Genomic DNA, 19,417 nt, shown 5'->3' with positions numbered 1-19,417 from the left:
CTGCAAAAACTCTAGATCTTGACAATATATCATCACTTAAGCTTTCAGATATCAACCCACCAAACTTGGTGCTGATACAAAAAAAAATAGTGGGAGGAATTTATTACTCTGTAAATCATGACATTTCCTGTGGCCAGCAGGTGGCGCTATAACTGTATCTGGATATTGGCATGTAAACGTGTTCAGGTCAGGACTGTTATTAAATGTGTGAATTTTGAGGCAGATCGGGTAATGCATGCCTGAGTTATAACGACTTCCTGTTTTGTGGCGAATCGTCAAAGTTTGCGAGGCCGCCACGGACACGCCCATCGACGAAAACTCTAAAGCTTCGCAATTTAACATCGCCAAGGCCTTTAGATGACAAAACCCAATTTTGGTGTCGATCGGATAAAATCCCTAGGAGGAGTTCGTTAAAATACAACGCCTGGAAATGGCAAAAACGCCACTTTTTCGCCGCAGGAAGTCCAAAATATCCGACTTCCTGTTGGGTTTGAGATATGGCTCCAAGAGACTTTTTCGTATGTTTTGGCGTGTTTGAGGTGTGTGCCAATTTTCGTGCATGTGTGTGATTCGTGGATCGGGGGCTCGTCCGTTTAATTTTTCTAGGTGGCGCTGTCGAGTCATTTTGCCACGCCCACTTCCGTGACCCATATCAACCTGCTATTTACACCGGGTTTGGTGTGTGTGCAAATTTTCATGAGTTTTCGGGCATGTTTAGACCCTCAAAAGTGCCCCGATAGGGGGCGGAATAATAATAATAATAATAATTAAAGCTGCAAGCAGCGATGATAGGGACCTCGCACCCGGGCTCACCGCCGCCCGGTGGCCTCAGGATGACAGAGAACAGCGAAAAATAATAATTTAAGCCGATTTATATAAAAAATCTGAGAAAAATCACACATTCATGCCAAACTTCCTCTTGTCAGCAGGTGGCGCTATGACTGTGACTCAAGATTTGCATGTAGATGCCTTAAGTAGAGGAATCTTATCAACCATGTGAATTTTTAGCCAGATCGGCATTGTTTGGCTGAGTCATATGTAATTTCCTTTTGCCAGCAGGTGGCGCTATGACTGTGACTCGCTATTGGCATATAGATGTCTTCAGAAGAGGATTTTAATCAACCATGTAAATTTTTACTCTGGTCAGACTTTGTGTGGCTGAGTTATAAGCCAAACTATCTTCTGCCAGCAGGTGGCGCCATGACTGACTCAATATTGTTATATGGATGTGTTCAGGAGAGGACTTTTATCAATCATGTGAAGTTTCAGGCAGATCAGAGATCGTGTGGCAAAGTTATAAGCCAAACTACCTTTTGCCAGGAGGTGGCGCTATGACAGACTCAATATAGTTATGTAGATGTGCGTAGGAGAAGACTTTCATCAACCATGTGAAGTTTCAGGCAGATCGGACATTGTGTGGCCGAGTTACAAGCCAATCTACCTTCTGCCAGCAGGTGGCGCTATGACTGACTCAATATTGTTATGTAGATATGTTCAGGAGAGTACTTTTATCAATCATGTGAAGTTTCAGGCAGATCGGACATTGTGTGGTAGAGTTATAAGGACTTCCTGTTCCATGGCGAAGCGTTGAGGTTTGTCATGCCACCACAGACAAGCCCCTCTGCAAAAACTCTAGATCTTCACAATATATCATCGCTAGAGCTTTCAGATGACACCACTCTATTTTGGTGCTGATACGGGAAAGTTTGTGGAAGGAGTTTGTTATAGTGTCAAACATGTCATTTCCTGTGGCCAGCAGGTGGCGCTATAACTGTAACTGGATATCGGCACGTAAACCTGATCAGGTCAGGACTGTTATTAAATGTGTGAATTTTGAGGCAGATCGAATATTGCATGCCAGAGTTATAAAGACTTCCTGTTTTGTGGCGAATCATCAAAGTTTGCGAGGCCGCCACGGACACGCCCATCGATGAAAACTCTAAAGCTTCACAATTTAACATCACCAAGGCTTTAAGATGACAAAACCCAATTTTGGTGTTTATCAGATAAAATCCCTAGGAGGAGTTCGTTAAAATACAACACCTGAAAATGGCAAAAGCGCCACTTTTTCGCCATAGGAAGTTAAAAATATCCGACTTCCTGTTGGGTTTGAGATATGGCTCCAAGAGACTTTTTCGTATGTTTTGCCATGTTTAAGGTGTGTGCCAATTTTTGTGCATGTGCATGATTCGTAGATCGGGGGCTCGTCCGTTTAATTTTTCTAGGTGGCGCTGTCGAGTCATTTTGCCACGCCCACTTCAATATTGTTATGTGGATGTGTTCAAGAGATGACGTTTATCAACCATGTGAAGTTTCAGGCAGATCGGACATTGTGTGGTTGAGTTATAAGGACTTCCTGTTCCATGGCGAAGCGTTGAGGTTTGTCATACCGCCACGGACACGCCCCTCTGCGAAAACTCTAGATCTTCACAATATATCATCGCTAGAGCTTTCAGATAACACCACACAATTTTGGTGCTGATACGAAAAAATTTGTGGGAGGAGTTTATTACTCCGTAAATCATGTCATTTCCTGTGGCCAGCAGGTGGCGCTATAACTATATCTGGATATTGGCATGTAAACGTGTTCAGGTCAGGACGCTTATCAAGCGTGTGAATTTTGAGGCAGATCTGATAATGCATGCCTGAGTTATAACGACTTCCTGTTTTGTGGCGAATCATCAAAGTTTGCGAGGGCGCCACGGACACGCCCATCGACGAAAACTCTAAAGCTTCGCAATTTAACATCGCCAAGGCCTTTAGATGACAAAACCCAATTTTGGTGTCGATCGGATAAAATCCCTAGGAGGAGTTCGTTAAAATATGACGCCTGGAAATGGCAAAAACGCCACTTTTTCGCCGCAGGAAGTTAAAAATATCCGACTTCCTGTTGGGTTTGAGATATGGCTCCAAGAGACTTTTTCGTATGTTTTGGTGTGTTTAAGGTCTGTGCCAATTTTCGTGCGTATGTGTGATTCGTGGATCGGGGGCTCGTCCGTTTAATTTTTCTAGGTGGCGCTGTCGAGTCATTTTGCCACGCCCACTTCCGAAGCCCATTACAAACGTAAATTTTCGCCACTTCTGAGGCGTGTGCAAAGTTGCGTGAGTTTTCGGGCATGTTTAGCCCCTCTAAATCGCGATTCATTGGAGAGAAGAATAATAATAATAATAATAATAATAATAATAATAATAATAAACGGAGCAATTCCAATAGGGCCTACGCACCGTTTCGGTGCTCGGTCCCTAAATATGGGCTGGCAGAAACAAAAGCAGCTGGAAGTAGCCAATAACATACTGATTTTTATTATTATTCAAGACGCTGCCAAACAGTCAAACATAGTGACAATAAAGATACATTTTTTTAAATTGGATATAAATGATAACACTGAAAAAAAAATCATATTGTATTTTGTAGTTCAAATAACTTAAAACATCTATTTAAATTAAAATCAAATTAAATCAGGAAGCATTATTTTAGACATACTCGCATATCAATCAAATTAATAAATATGTACCAAAATTGTTCAGTTTTCAGAAATAATTCTAAATTAAATGAATTTTTTTGTAAAACAAATTATTCTGCCAATGAGATAAGTAAAATAATCTTATTTTAAACCTAAAACAATATTTTTATTTACCCTAATTGGCAGACTGAGCTTTTTTTGATGAAAAATTCACATTATTTTGACTAAATATCCTTCTAAAAAATGCTTATTGGTTTAAGAATTTTTAGATATTTGGACTAAAAATCACACAAAAACTATAAGAAAGAAAATCATTTTTGCAGTGTATTTACCAACTGTCAATTGTATAAATCAGAAGGTTTTTTTTTTTAATCGCCACCGTTCATTAAAAATGCATTTTGCTGCTGTTCCGGGCACTGCTGCTTCAATCACGATATCAATGATTCTGCGATATATTGATAGATCACAAGAAAACCAGCCACAATATATCACAATTTTGGTAAATGAAGGGGGAAAATGCATCAAAAATTATGATGAATTTCTTTTACAAACACGCATTTATAGAATTGCAGCAATGTAAAACAAGTGCACATCTGTCAAACAAGCTTAAAAATGCTGATGTGCAGAGAGGAGTTTATGACTGAAGAGAGCACATCTCTATCACAGCAGCAGAATCTCAATTTAGTGGAATATGCATTTAAGAAGAAAACTGCCAAAATAGTATTTTATTGCTTTCTAATTTTCTGTAAACTTAAAACACTTATTACAACTTGAGCAACTATTTTATGTAAACATGGAACATTTCATGCTTAGCCCTGGTTTATTTTTAATAAAAAAAAAAATGTATTCCCACTATTTTTTCAACTGATCAGAATGCTCTGAGAGGTGAGCACAGACTCCTCTGAGCACCTATGTTTTCACCAGTGGAGAACATTAGTTAGTTATTTACTCATCTATTTAAGTTTTTTAATTCCCCTAATATTTTTTTTTTGCCAAAATACCTTCTACAAGACTTTGACAAGGTATGTAAGAGTCAAATAAACGCAAGGCCCTTCTAATTAAATGTTCATGCCATATTGATACCTTTATATATTTTGGCGGAGTTAAAAAGTTTGAGCACAAGTTGCACTGGTGGCCACGGGGCCCTAAGCAGCCGCTTAGTTCGCTTATGCCTTGGGCCGGCTCTGCAGCAGGGTTTCTGCGGGGTCCTAAAAAGTCTAAAAATGTAAAAATCGAAATTTTAGGCCTTAAAAAGTCTTAAATTTGCTGTTCTAGGTTAAATATTTTTGCACAGGTCTTATTTTTCCAATGTCCACGTAACGTGACAGCAACAGCAGTGGGAAAGGAGGAATGTTTTTATAAAAGTTTAGAAAAACTTGAGGGATAAGTTTGTTAAAACCAAAAAAAAGGCCAAGGCAAAATTTTGGCAAAAAATTGTAGAGCAACCCATTTTCTGTAGTTATTAATACTTAACTTTAATTGGTAAAACTGTCAGAGATATGAACAAAAGTGAATGATACATTTCATTTTAAAAATCTTGAATGGTTATAAAAATCTTTATAATCATTATTAAAAAAATCATGAGAAATAGTTTGTTTAAAAAATCTTGAACTATATTAATGATGTGATGTATAGTTCTGGAAACTTCCTACTTCTCAGTGTATCTGTCTGACTTGTCGTTTTCAAGAGCCTTGTCCATTTGGGGTGTGTGATTAGTCAGCAGAGCTGCGCGATGCGGTGCCAGGCGAAAGTATAAATCAGCCGTAAGATGTTTGTTTGTTTGTTTTGTTTCTTTGTTTGTTTGTTTTCCGGTAGTTCAATGATGCATCCAACCTGTCTTCAGTACTGTTCAGTTTATTTTGCCACTAATTTTGTGATGTTTGTGTTTTCTCTTTATGTGTTTGCGTGTTTTTGATCTTGTGATTCAAGTCTTAAATTTAATATGTAATGGTCTTAAAAAGATCTAAATTTGACATTATGATATGTGCAGAAAGCTTGTACAGCTGTCGCCGCCCCTCTATTTTCTATAAATGTTATTTTCCTTGTTTAATCAGGAGAAGATGTTATTCAATTAGTAATGCATCATTTAGGTGAAATTTTATTGATAACTGCAAAGTGTCTTAAAACAAAACCACAGTAAATCTTTATAGTTGTTTTAAAATCAATCAACATAAGGAAGAAGACTGTTTAGTTTATTGAAACAAATTAAATGGACAGAAGAGCCTGTAGAGTCATTCCTTGTCTGTGTTTGTCTATTCTATGTTTTTAGTTATTTTTATTATTTAGGGACCGAGCACCGAACGGTGCAAGGCCCTATTGGAATTGCTCCGTTTATTATTATTATTAGGGACCGAGCACCGAAACGGTGCGTAGGCCCTATTGGAATTGCTCTGTTTATTATTAGGGACCGAGCACCGAACGGTGCAAGGCCCTATTGGAATTGCTCCGTTTCTTATTATTCTTCTTCTTCTTCTTCTTCCGCGGAATGAATCGCGGTTTTGAGAGGCTAAACATGCCCGAAAACTCACGAAACTTTGCAGATGCCTCAGAAGTGGCGAAAATTTACGTTTATTATGGGTCTCGGAAAGGGGTGTGGCAAAATGACTCGACAGCGCCACCTAGAAAATTTAAACGGACGAGCCCCCGATCCACGAATCACGCACATGCACGAAAATTGGCACACACCTCAAACATGCCGAAACATACGAAAAAGTCTCTTGGAGCCATATCTCAAACCCAACAGGAAGTTGGATATTTTTGACTTCCTGCGGCGAAAAAGTGGCGTTTTTGCCATTTCCAGGCGTTGTATTTTAACGAACTCCTCCTAGGGATTTTATCCTATCGACACCAAAATTTTGTTTTGTCATCTAAAGGCCTTGGCGATGTTAAATTGCGAGGCTTTAGAGTTTTCGTCGATGGGCGTGTCCGTGGCGGCCTCGCAAACTTTGACGATTCGCCACAAAACAGGAAGTCGTTATAACTCAGGCATGCATTATCAGATCTGCCTCAAAATTCACACGCTTGATAAGAGTCCTGACCTGAACACGTTTACATGCCGATATCCAGATTCAGTTATAGCACCACCTGCTGGCCACAGGAAATGACATGATTTACAGAGTAACAAACTCCTCCTACAAACTTTATCGTATCAGCACTAAAATTGGGTGGTGTTATCTGAAAGCTCTAGTGATGATATATTGTGAAGATCTAGAGTTTTTGCAGAGGGGCGTGTCCGTGGCGGCATGACAAACCTCAACGCTTCGCCATGGAACAGGAAGTCCTTATAACTCAACCACACAATGTCCGATCAGCCTGAAACTTCACATGGTTGATAAAAGTCCTCTCCTGAACACATCCACATAACAATATTGAAGTGGGCGTGGCAAAATGACTCGACAGCGCCACCTACAAAAATTAATCTGATGAGCCCCCGATATACGAATCACGCACATGCACGAAAATTGGCACACACCTCAAACATGCCAAAACATACGAAAAAGTCTCTTGAAGCCATATCTCAAACCCAACAGGAAGTCGGTTATTTTTAACTTCCTGCGGCGAAAAAGTGGCATTTTTGCCATTTCTAGGCGTTGTATTTTAACGAACTCCTCTTAGGGATTTTATCCGATCGACACCAAAATTGGGTTTTGTCATCTAAAGGCCTTGGCGATGTTAAATTGCGAAGCTTTAGAGTTTTCGTTGATGGGCGTGTCCGTTGCGGCCTCGCAAACTTTGGCGATTCGCCACAAAACAGGAATCATTATAACTCAGGCATGCATTATCCGATCTGCCTCAAAATTCAAACATTTGATAACAGTCCTGACCTGAATACGTTTATATGCCAATATCAAGATACAGTTATAGCGCTAGAGTTTTTGCAGAGGGGTGTGTCCGAGGCGGCATGACAAACCTCAACGCTTCGCCATGGAACAGGAAGTCCTTATAACTCAACCACACAATGTCCGATCTGCCTGAAACTTCACATGGTTGATAAAATTCCTCTCCTGAACACATCCACATAACAATATTGAGTCAGTCATAGCGCCACCTGCTGGCAGAAGGTAATTTGGCTTATAACTCAGCCACACAATGTCTGATCTGCCTGAAACTTTACATGGTTGATTAAATTCCTCTCCTGAAGACATCTACATGCCAATATGGAGTCACAGTCATAGCGCCACCTGCTGGCAACAGGAAATTAAATATAACTCAGCCGAACAATGTCTGATCTGGCTGAAAATTCACATGGTGGATAAGAATTCTCTCCTGAAGACATCTTCATGCCAATCTTGAGTCACAGTCATAGCGCCACCTTGTGACAGGAAGAAGTTTGACATAAATTTGTGATTTTCTCGGGTTCTTTATATACATCGGCTTAAATTATTATTGTTCGCTGTTCTCTGTAATCCTGAGGTCACCGAGCGGCGGTGAGCCCGGGTGCGAGGTCCCTATCATCGCTGCTTGCAGCTTTAATTAGGGACCGAGCACCGAAACGGTGCGTAGGCCCTATTGGAATTGCTCCGTTTATTATTATTATTATTATTATTATTAGGGACCGAGCACCGAAACGGTGCGTAGGCCCTATTGGAATTGCTCCGTTTATTATTATTATTATTATTATTATTATTATTATTCTTCTCTCCAATGAATCGCGATTTAGAGGGGCTAAACATGCCCGAAAACTCACGCAACTTTGCACACACCTCAGAAGTGGCGAAAATTTACGTTTGTTATGGGCTTCGGAAGTGGGCGTGGCAAAATGACTCGACAGCGCCACCTAGAAAAATGAAATGGACGAGCCCCCGATCCACGAATCACGCACATGCACGAAAATTGGCACACACCTCAAACATGCCAAAACAGACGAAAAAGTCTCTTGGAGCCATATCTCAAACCCAACAGGAAGTCGGATATTTTTGACTTCCTGTAGTGAAAAAGTGGCGTTTTTGCCATTTCCAGGCGTTGTATTTTAACGAACTCCTCCTAGGGATTTTATCCGATCGACACCAGAATTGGGTTTTGTCATCTAAAGGCCTTGGCGATGTTAAATTGCGAAGCTTTAGAGTTTTCGTCGATGGGCGTGTCCGTGGCGGCCTCGCAAACTTTGACGATTCGCCACAAAACAGGAAGTCATTATAACTCAGACATGCATTATCCGATCTGCCTCAAAATTCACACGTTTGATAAGAGTCCTGACCTGAACACGTTTACATGCCAATATCCAGATACAGTTATAGCGCCACCAACTGGCCACAGGAAATTACATGTTTTACAGAGTAACAAACTCCTCCCACAAATTTTATCGTATCAGCACCAAAATTGGGTAGTGTTATCTGAAAGCTCTAGCGATGTTATATTGTGAAGATCTAGAGTTTTTGCAGAGGGGCGTGTCCGTGGCGGCATGACAAACCTCAACGCTTCGCCATGGAACAGGAAGGCTTTATAACTCAACCACACAATGTCCGATCTGCCTGAAACTTCACATGGTTGATAAAAGTCCTCTTCTGAACACATCTACATAACAATATTGAAGTGGGCGTGGCAAATAGACTCGACAGCGCCACCTACAAAAATTAATCGGACGAGCCCCTGATGTACGAATCACTCACATGCACGAAAATTGGCAAACACCTCAAACATGCCGAAACATACGAAAAAGTCTCTTGGTGCCATATCTCAAACTCAACAGGAAGTCGGATATTTTTAACTTCCTGCTGAAAAAAAAGAGGCATTTTTGCCATTTCCAGGTGTTGTATTTTAACGAACTCCTCCTAGGGATTTTATCCGATCAACACCAAAATTTGGTTTTGTCATTTAAAGGCCTTGGTGATGTTAAATTGCGAAGATTTAGAGTTTTCGCTGAGGGGTGTGTCCGTAGTGGCATGACAAACCTCAACGCTTCGCCATTGACCAGGAAGTCCTTATAACTCAACCACACAATGTCCGATCTGCCTGAAACTTCACATGGTTGAATAAATTCCTCTCCGGAACACAACTAGATGCCAATATTGAGTCACAGTCATAGCGCCACCTGCTGACAGAAGGAATTTTGGCTTATAACTCAGCCACACAATGTCTTATCTGCATGAAACTACACATGGTTGAATAAAATCCTCTTCTGAAGACATTTAAATGTCAATATTGATTGACAGTCATAGTGCCACCTGCTGGCAACCAGAAGTTTGGCTTATAACTAAGTTAAACAATATTCGATCTGCCTGAAAATTTACACGGTTGATAAGATTCCTTTATTGAAGGCATCTACATGCCAATCTTGACTCACAGTCTTAGCGCAATCTGCTGACAGGAGGAAGTTTGGCATAAATCTGTGATTTTCTCAGGTTTTTTATATATATATCGGCTTAAATTATTTTTGTTCGCTGTTCTCCATCATCCTGAGGCCACCGGGCGGCGGTGAGCCCGGGTGCGAGGTCCCTATCATCGCTGCTTGCAGCTTTAATTAGGGACCGAGCACCGAAACGGTGCGTAGGCCCTATTGGAATTGCTCCGTTTTTTATTAGGGACCGAGCACCGAAACGGTGCGTAGGCCCTATTGGAATTGCTCCGTTTTTTATTATTATTATTATTATTATTATTCCGCCCCCTATCGGGGCACTTTTGAGGGTCTAAACATGCCCGAAAACTCATGAAAATTTGCACACACACCAAACGCGGTGTAAATAGCAGGTTGATATGTGTCTCGGAAGTGGGCGTGGCAAATTGACTCGACAGCGCCACCTAGAAAAATTAAACGGACCAGCCCCCGATACACGAATCACACACATGCACGAAAATTGGCAAACACCTCAAACATGCCAAACCATACGAAAAAGTCTCTTGGAGCCATATCTCAAACCCAACAGGAAGTCGGATATTTTTAACTTCCTGCGGCGAAAAAGTGGCGTTTTTGCCATTTCCAGGCGTTGTATTTTAACAAACTCCTCCTAGGGATTTTATCCGATCGACACCAAAATTGGGTTTTGTCATCTAAAGGCCTTGGCGATGTTAAATTGCGAAGCTTTAGAGTTTTCGTCGATGGGCGTGTCCGTGGCGCCCTCGCAAACTTTGATGATTCGCCACAAAACAGGAAGTCGTTATAACTCAGGCATGCATTATCAGATCTGCCTCAAAATTCACACGCTTCATAAGCGTCCTGACCTGAACACGTTTACATGCCAATATCCAGATATAGTTATAGCGCCACCTGCTGGCCACAGGAAATGACATGATTTACGGAGTAATAAACTCCTCCCACAAATTTTTTCGTATCAGCACCAAAATTGTGTGGTGTTATCTGAAAGCTCTAGCGATGATATATTGTGAAGATCTAGAGTTTTCGCAGAGGGGCGTGTCCGTGGCGGTATGACAAACCTCAACGCTTCGCCATGGAACAGGAAGTCCTTATAACTCAACCACACAATGTCCGATCTGCCTGAAACTTCACATGGTTGATAAAAGTCCTCTCCTGAACACATACTCATAACAATATTGAAGTAGGCGTGGCAAAATGACTCGACAGCGCCACCTATAAAAGTTTAACGGACGAGCCCCCGATCTACGAATCACGCACATGCACGAAAATTGGCACACACCTCAAACATGCCAAAACATACGAAAAAGTCTCTTGGAGCGGAATCTCAAACCCAACAGGAAGTCGGATTTTTTTTACTTCCTGCGGCGAATAAGTGGCATTTTTGCCATTTCCAGGCATTGTATCTTAACGAACTCCTCCTAGGGATTTTATCTGATCGACAGCAAAATTGGGTTTTGTCATCTAAAGGCCTTGGCGATGTTAAATTGCGACGCTTTAGAGTTTTTGTCGATGGGCGTGTCCGTGGCGGCCTCGCAAACTTTGACGATTCGCCACAAAACAGGAAGTCGTTATAACTCAAGCATGCATTATCCGTTCTGCCTCAAAATTCACATGTTTAATAAGATTCCTGACCTGAACATGTTTACATGCCGTTATCCAGATATAGTTATAGCGCCACCTGCTAGCCACAGGAAATGTCATGATTTACAGAGTAATAAACTCCTCCCACAAATTTTTTCGTATCAGCTCCAAATTTGGTTGGTTGTTATCTGAAAGCTCAAGCGATGATATATTTTGAAGATCTAGAGTTTTCGGAGAGGGGCGTGTTTGTGGTGGCTTGACAAACCTCAACGCTTCGCCATGAAACAGGAAGTCCTTATAACTCAATCACACAATGTCTGATCTGCCTGAAACTTCACATGGTTGATTAAATTCATCTCCTGAACACATCCAGATAACAATATTGAGTCAGTCATAGCGCCACCTGCTGGCAGAAGGTAGTTTGGCTCATAAGTCAGCCACACAATGTCTGATATGCCTGAATCTTTACATGGTTGATTAAAGTCCTCTCCTGAAGAAATCTACATTGCAATATTGAGTCACAGTCATAGCGCCACCTGCTAGCAGATGGTAGTTTAGCTTATAACTCAGCCACACAATGTATGACCTGCCTGAAACTTCACATGGTTGATAAAATTCCTCTCCTGAACACATCTACATGCCAATCTTAAGTCATAGTCATAGCGCCACCTGCTGACAGGAGAAAGTTTGGCTTAAATTTGTGATTTTCCCAGGTTCTTTATATATATCGGCTTAGATTAATATTGTTTGCTGTTCTCTGTCATCCTGAGGCCACCGGGTGGCGGTAAGCCCGGGTGCGAGGTCCCTATCATCGCTGCTTGCAGCTTTAATTATTATTATTATTATTATTATTCCGCCCCCAACCGGGGCACTTTTGAGGGTCTAAACATGCCCGAAAACTCACGAAAATTTGCACACACACCAAACGCGGTGTAAATGGCTGGGTTTTATGGGTTTCGGAAGTGGGCGTGGCAAAATGACTCGACAGCGCCACCTAGAAAAATTAAACGGACGAGCCCCCGATCAACGAATCACGCACATGCACGAAAATTGGCACACACCTCAAACACGCCAAAACATACGAAAAAGTCTCTTGGAGCCATATCTCAAACCCAACAGGAAGTCGGATATTTTTGACTTCCTGTGGCGAAAAAAAGGCATTTTTGCCATTTCCAGGCGTTGTATTTTAACGAACTCCTCCTAGGGATTTTATCCGATCGACACCAAAATTGGGTTTTGTCATCTAAAGGCCTTGGCGATGTTAAATTGCGAAGCGTTAGAGTTTTCGTCGATGGGCGTGTCCTTGGCGGCCTTGCAAACTTTGACGATTCGCCACAAAACAGGAAGTTGTTATAACTCAGGCATGCATTATCCGTTCTGCCTCAAAATTCACACGTTTAATAACAGTCCTGACCTGAACACGTTTACATGCCACTTTCCAGATACAGTTACAGCGCCACCTGCTGGCCACAGGAAATGACATGATTTACGGAGTTATAAACTCCTCCCACAAATTTTATCGTATCAACACCAAAATTGAGTGGTGTTATCTGAAAGCTCTAGTGATGTTATATTGTGAAGATCTAGAGTTTTTGGAGAGGGGCGTGTCCGTGGCGGCATGACAAACCTCAACGCTTCGCCATGGAACAGGAAGTCCTCATAACTCAACCACACAAAGTCCGATCAGCCTGAAACTTCATATGGTTAATAAAAGTCCTTCCCTGAACACATCCTCATAACAATAATGAAGTGGGCGTGGCAAAATGGCTCGACAGCGCCACCTATAAAAATTAAACGGACGAGCCCCTGATCTACGAATTACGCACATGCACGAAAGTTGGCACACACCTCAAACATGCCAAAACATAGGAAAAAGTCTCTTGGAGCCATATCTCAAACCCAACAGGAAGTCGGATATTTTTAACTTCCTGCGGCAAATAAGTGGCATTTTTGCCATTTCCAGGCGTTGTATCTTGACGAACTCCTCCTAGGGATTTTATCCTATCGACACCAAAATTGGGTTTTGTCATCTAAAGGCCTTGGCAATGTTAAATTGCGAAGCTTTAGAGGTTTTGTTGATGGGCGTATCCGTGGCGGCCTCGCAAACTTTGACGATTCGCCACAAAACCGGAAGTCATTATAACTCAGGCATGCATTATCCAATCTGCCTCAAATTTCACACATTTGATAACAGTCCGGACCTGAATACGTTTATTTGCTGATATCCAGATACAGTTATAGCGCCACCTGCTGGCCACAGGAAATGACATGTTTTACAATGTAATACACTCCTTCCGCAAAATTTATTATATCAGCACCAAATTTGAGTGATGTTATTTGAAAGCTCTAGTGATGATATACTGTAAAGATCTAGAGATTTTGCAGAAGGGCGTGTCCGTGGCGGCATGACAAACCTCAACGCTTCGCCATGGAACAGGAAATGCTTATAACTCAACCACACAATGTCCGATCTGCCTGAAACTTCACAAGGTTGATCATATTCCTCTCCTGAACACATCCACATAACAATATTGAGTCTGTCATAGCGCCACCTGCTGGCAGAAGGTAGTTTGGCTTGTAACTCGGCCACACAATGTCCGATCTGCCTAACACTTCACATGGTTGATAAAAGTCCTCTCCTAAGCACATCCACATAACAATATTGAGTCAGTCATGGCGCCACCTGCTGGCAGAAGATAGTTTGGCTTATAACTCAGCCACACAAAGTCTGACCAGCCTAAAAATTTACATGGTTGATTAAAATCCTCTTCTGAAGACATCTACATGCCAATATTGAGTCACAGTCATAGCGCCACCTGCTGGCAACAGGAAATTACATATAACTCAGCTAAACAATGTCCGATCTGGCTAAAAATTCACATGGTTGATAAGATTCTTCTACCGAAGGCATCTACATGCAAATCTTGAGTCACAGTCATAGCGCCACCTGCTGACAAGAGGAAGTTTGGCATGAATGTTCGATTTTCTCAGGTTCTTTATATATATCGGCTTAAATTATTATTGTTCGCTGTTCTCTGTCATCCTGAGGCCACTGGGCGGCGGTGAGCCCGGGTGCGAGGTCCCTATCATCGCTGCTTGCAGCTTTAATTATTATTATTATTATTCTTTTCCGGAATGAATCGCGATTTTGAGGGGCTAAACATGCCCGAAAACTCACGGAACTTTGCACACGCCTCAGAAGTGGCGAAAATTTACGTTTATTATGGGTCTCGGAAGTGGGCGTGGCAAAATGACTCGACAGCGCCACCTAGAAAAATTAAACGGAAGAGCCCCCGATCCACGAATCACGCACATGCACGAAAATTGGCACACACCTCAAACATGCCAAAACATACGAAAAAGTCTCTTGGAGCCATATCTCAAATCCAACAGGAAGTCAGATATTTTTAACTTCCTGCAGCGAAAAAGTGGCATTTTTGCCATTTCCAGGCGTTGTATTTTAACGAACTCCTCCTAGGGATTTTATCCGATCAACACCAAAATTAGGTTTTGTCATCTAAAGGCCTTGGCGATGTTAAATTGCGAAGCTTTAGAGTTTTCGTCGATGGGTGTGTCCGTGGCGGCTTCGCAAACTTTGACGATTCGCCACAAAACAGGAAGTCGTTATAACTCAGTGATACATTATCCGATCTGCCTCAAAATTCACACGCTTGATAAGCGTCCTGACCTGAACACGTTTACATGCCACTATCCAGATACAGTTATAGCGCCACCTGCTGGCCACAGGAAATGACATGTTTTACAGTGTGACAAACTCCTCCCACAAACTTTATTGTACCAGCACCAAATTTGAGTGGTGTTATCTGAAAGCTCTAGCGATGATATATTGTGAAGATCTAGAGTTTTCGCAGAGGGGCGTGTCTGTGGCGGCATGACAAACCTCAACGCTTCGCCATGGAACAGGAAGTCCTTATAACTCAACCACACCAAGTCCGATCAGCCTAAAACTTCACATGCTTGATAAAAGTCCTTTCCCGAACACATCCCCATAACAATAGTGAAGTGGGCGTGGCAAAATGACTCGACAGCGCCACCTATAAAAATTAAACGGACGAGCCCCTGATCTACGAATCACGCACATGCACGAAAATTGGCACACACCTCAACCACGCCAAAACATACGAAAAAGTCTCTTGGAGCCATATCTCAAACCCAACAAGAAGTCGGATATTTTTAACTTCCTGCGGCAAATAAGTGGCATTTTTGCCATTTCCAGGCGTTGTATTTTAACGAACTCCTCCTAGGGATTTTATCTGATCGACACCAAAATTAGGTTTTGTCATCTAAAGGCCTTGGCGATGTTAAATTGTGAAGCTTTAGAGTTTTTGTCAATGGGCGTGTCCGTGGCGGCCTCGCAAACTTTGACGATTCGCCACAAAATCGGAAGTCATTATAACTCAGGCATGCATTATCTGATCTGCCTCAAAATTCACATGTTTAATAAGAGTCCTGACCTGAACACATTTACATGCCAATATCCAGATACAGTTACAGCGCCACCTGCTGGCCACAAGAAATGTCATGATTTACAGAGTAATAAACTCCTCCCACAAAATTTTTCGTATCAGCTCCAAGTTTGGTTGGTTGTTATCTGAAAGTTCTAGCAATTACATTTTGTTAGGGTCTGAAATTTTCACAGAAGGGCGTGTCTGTGGCAGCATGACAAACCTCAACGCTTCGCCATGGAACAGGAAGTCCTCATAACTCAACCACACAAAGTCCGATCAGCCTGAAACTTCACATGGTTGATAAAAGTCCTCCCCTGAACACATTCACATAACAATATTGAGTCACAGTCATAGCGCCACCTGATAGCAGAAGGTAGTTTGGCTTATAACTCAGCCAAACAATGTCCGATCTGCCTGAAAATTCACAGGTTAGATGAGATGCCTCTCCTAAAGACATCTACATGCCAATCTTGAGTCACAGTTATAGCGCCACCTGCTGACAGGAGGAAGTTTTGCATAAATCTGTGATTTTTCTCAGGTTCTTTATATATATCGGCTGAAATTAATATTGTTCGCTGTTCTCTGTTATCCTGAGGCTACCGGGCGGCGGTGAGCCTGGGTGCGAGGTCCCTATCATCGCTGCTTGCAGCTTTAATTATTATTATTCTTCTCTCCAATGAATCGCGATTTAGAGGGGCTAAACATGCCCGAAAACTCACGCAACTTTGCACACGCCTCAGAAGTGGCGAAAATTTACGTTTGTTATGGGCTTCGGAAGTGGGCGTGGCAAAATGACTCGACAGCGCCACCTAGAAAAATGAAATGGACGAGCCCCCGATCCACGAATCACGCACACGCACGAAAATTGGCACACACCTCAAACATGCCAAAACAGACGAAAAAGTCTCTTGGAGCCATATCTCAAACCCAACAGGAAGTCGGATATTTTTGAATTCCTGCGGTGAAAAAGTGGCGTTTTTGCCATTTCCAGGCGTTGTATTTTAACGAACTCCTCTTAGGGATTTTATCCGATCGTCACCAGAATTGGGTTTTATCATCTAAAGGCCTTGGCGATGTTAAATTGCGAAGCTTTAGAGTTTTCGTCGATGGGCGTGTCCGTGGCGGCCTCGCAAACTTTGACGACTCGCCACAAAACAGGAAGTCGTTATAACTCAGACATGCATTATATGATCTGCCTCAAAATTCATACGTTTGATAAGAGTCCTGACCTAAACACGTTTACATGCTCATATCCAGTTACAGTTATAGCGCCACCAACTGGCCACAGGAAATTACATGTTTTACAGAGTAACAAACTCCTCCCACAAATTTTATCGTATCAGCACCAAAATTGGGTTGTGTTATCTGAAAGCTCTAGCGATGATATATTGTGAAGATCTAGAGTTTTCGCAGAGGGGCGTGTCCGTGGCGGTATGACAAACCTCAACGCTTCGCCATGGAACAGGAAGGCTTTATAACTCAACCACACAATGTCCGATCTGCCTAAAACTTCACATGGTTGATAAAAGTCCTCTTCTGAACACATCTACATAACAATATTGAAGTGGGCAAGGCAAATAGACTCGACAGCGCCACCTACAAAAATTAATCGGACGAGCCTCTGATGTACGAATCACTCACATGCACGAAAATTGGCACACACCTCAAACATGCCGAAATATACGAAAAAGTCTCTTGGTGCCATATCTCAAACTCAACAGGAAGTCGGATATTTTTAACTTCCTGCTGAAAAAAAGAGGCATTTTTGCCATTTCCAGGCGTTATATTTTAACGAACTCCTCCTAGGGATTTTATCCGATGAACACCAAAATTTGGTTTTGTCATGTAAAGGCCTTGGTGATGTTAAATTGCGAAGATTTAGAGTTTTCGCTGAGGGGTGTGTCCGTGGTGGCATGACAAACCTCAACGCTTCGCCATTGACCAGGAAGTCCTTATAACTCAACCACACAATGTCCGATCTGCCTGAAACTTCACATGGTTGAATAAATTCCTCTCCTGAACACATCCACATAACAATATCGAGTCAGTCATAGCGCCACCTGCTGGCAACCGGAAGTTTGGCTTATAACTCAGCCACACAATGCCTGACCTGCCTGAAAATTCACATAGTTGATTAAAATCCTCTCCTGAAGACATCCACAAGCCAATATTGAGACACAGTCATAGTGCCACCTGCTGGCAGAAGGTAGTTTGGCTTATAACTCAGACACACAATGTCTGATCTGCCTGAAACTTCACATGGTTTATAAAAGTCCTCTTCTGAATACAACTAGATGCCAATATTGAGTCACAGTCATAGCGCCACCTGCTGACAGAAGGAATTTTGGCTTATAACTCAGCCACACAATGTCTTATCTGCATGAAACTACACATGGTTGAATAAATTCCTCTTCTGAAGACATTTAAATGTCAATATTGATTGACAGTCATAGTGCCACCTGCTGGCAACCAGAAGTTTGGCTTATAACTAAGTTAAACAATATTCGTCTGCCTGAAAATTTACATGGTTGATAAGATTCCTTTATTGAAGGCATCTACGTGCCAATCTTGACTCACAGTCTTAGCGCAATCTGCTGACAGGAGGAAGTTTGGCATAAATCTGTGATTTTCTCAGGTTTTTTATATATATATTGGCTTAAATTATTTTCGTTCGCTGTTCTCTGTCATCCTGAGGCCACCGGGCGGCGGTGAGCCCGGGTGCGAGGTCCCTATCATCGCTGCTTGCAGCTTTAATTATTATTATTATTATTATTCCGCCCCCTATCGGGGCACTTTTGAGGGTCTAAACATGCCCGAAAACTCATGAAAATTTGCACAGACACCAAACCCGGTGTAAATAGCAGGTTGATATGGGTTTCGGAAGTGGGCGTGGCAAAATGACTCGACAGCGCCACCTAGAAAAATTAAACGGACGAGCCCCCGATCCACGAATCACACACATGCACGAAAATTGGCACACACCTCAAACACGCCAAAACATACGAAAAAGTCTCTTGGAGCCATATCTCAAACCCAACAGGAAGTCAGATATTTTTGACTTCCTGCGGCGAAAAAGTGGCGTTTTTGCCATTTCCAGGCGTTGTATTTTAACGAACTCCTCCTAGGGATTTTATCCGATCGACACCAAAATTGGGTTTTGTCATCTAAAGGCCTTGGCGATGTTAAATTGCGAAGCTTTAGAGTTTTCGTCGATGGGCGTGTCCGTGGCGGCCTCGCAAACTTTGACGATTCGCCACAAAACAGGAAGTCGTTATAACTCAGGCATGCATTACCCGATCTGCCTCAAAAATCACACGTTTGATAAGAGTCCTGACCTGAACACGTTTACATGCCGATATCCAGATACAGAAATAGCGCCACCTACTGGCCACAGGAAATGACATGTTTTACACTGTAACAAACTCCTCCCACAAATTTTATGGTATCAGCACCAAAAATGAGTGGTGTCATCTGAAAGCTCTATCGGTGATATATTGTAAAGATCTAGAGTTTTCGGAGAGGGGTGTGTCCGTGGCGGCATGACAAACCTCAACGCTTCACCAAGGAACAGGAAGTCCTCATAACTCAAC

This window comes from Danio rerio, chromosome 1 (assembly GCF_049306965.1).
Source record: "Danio rerio strain Tuebingen ecotype United States chromosome 1, GRCz12tu, whole genome shotgun sequence".
Lineage (NCBI taxonomy): Eukaryota > Metazoa > Chordata > Actinopteri > Cypriniformes > Danionidae > Danio > Danio rerio.
The sequence above is the reverse complement of the archived record's forward strand: the minus strand, read 5'-3'. Positions refer to the sequence as shown.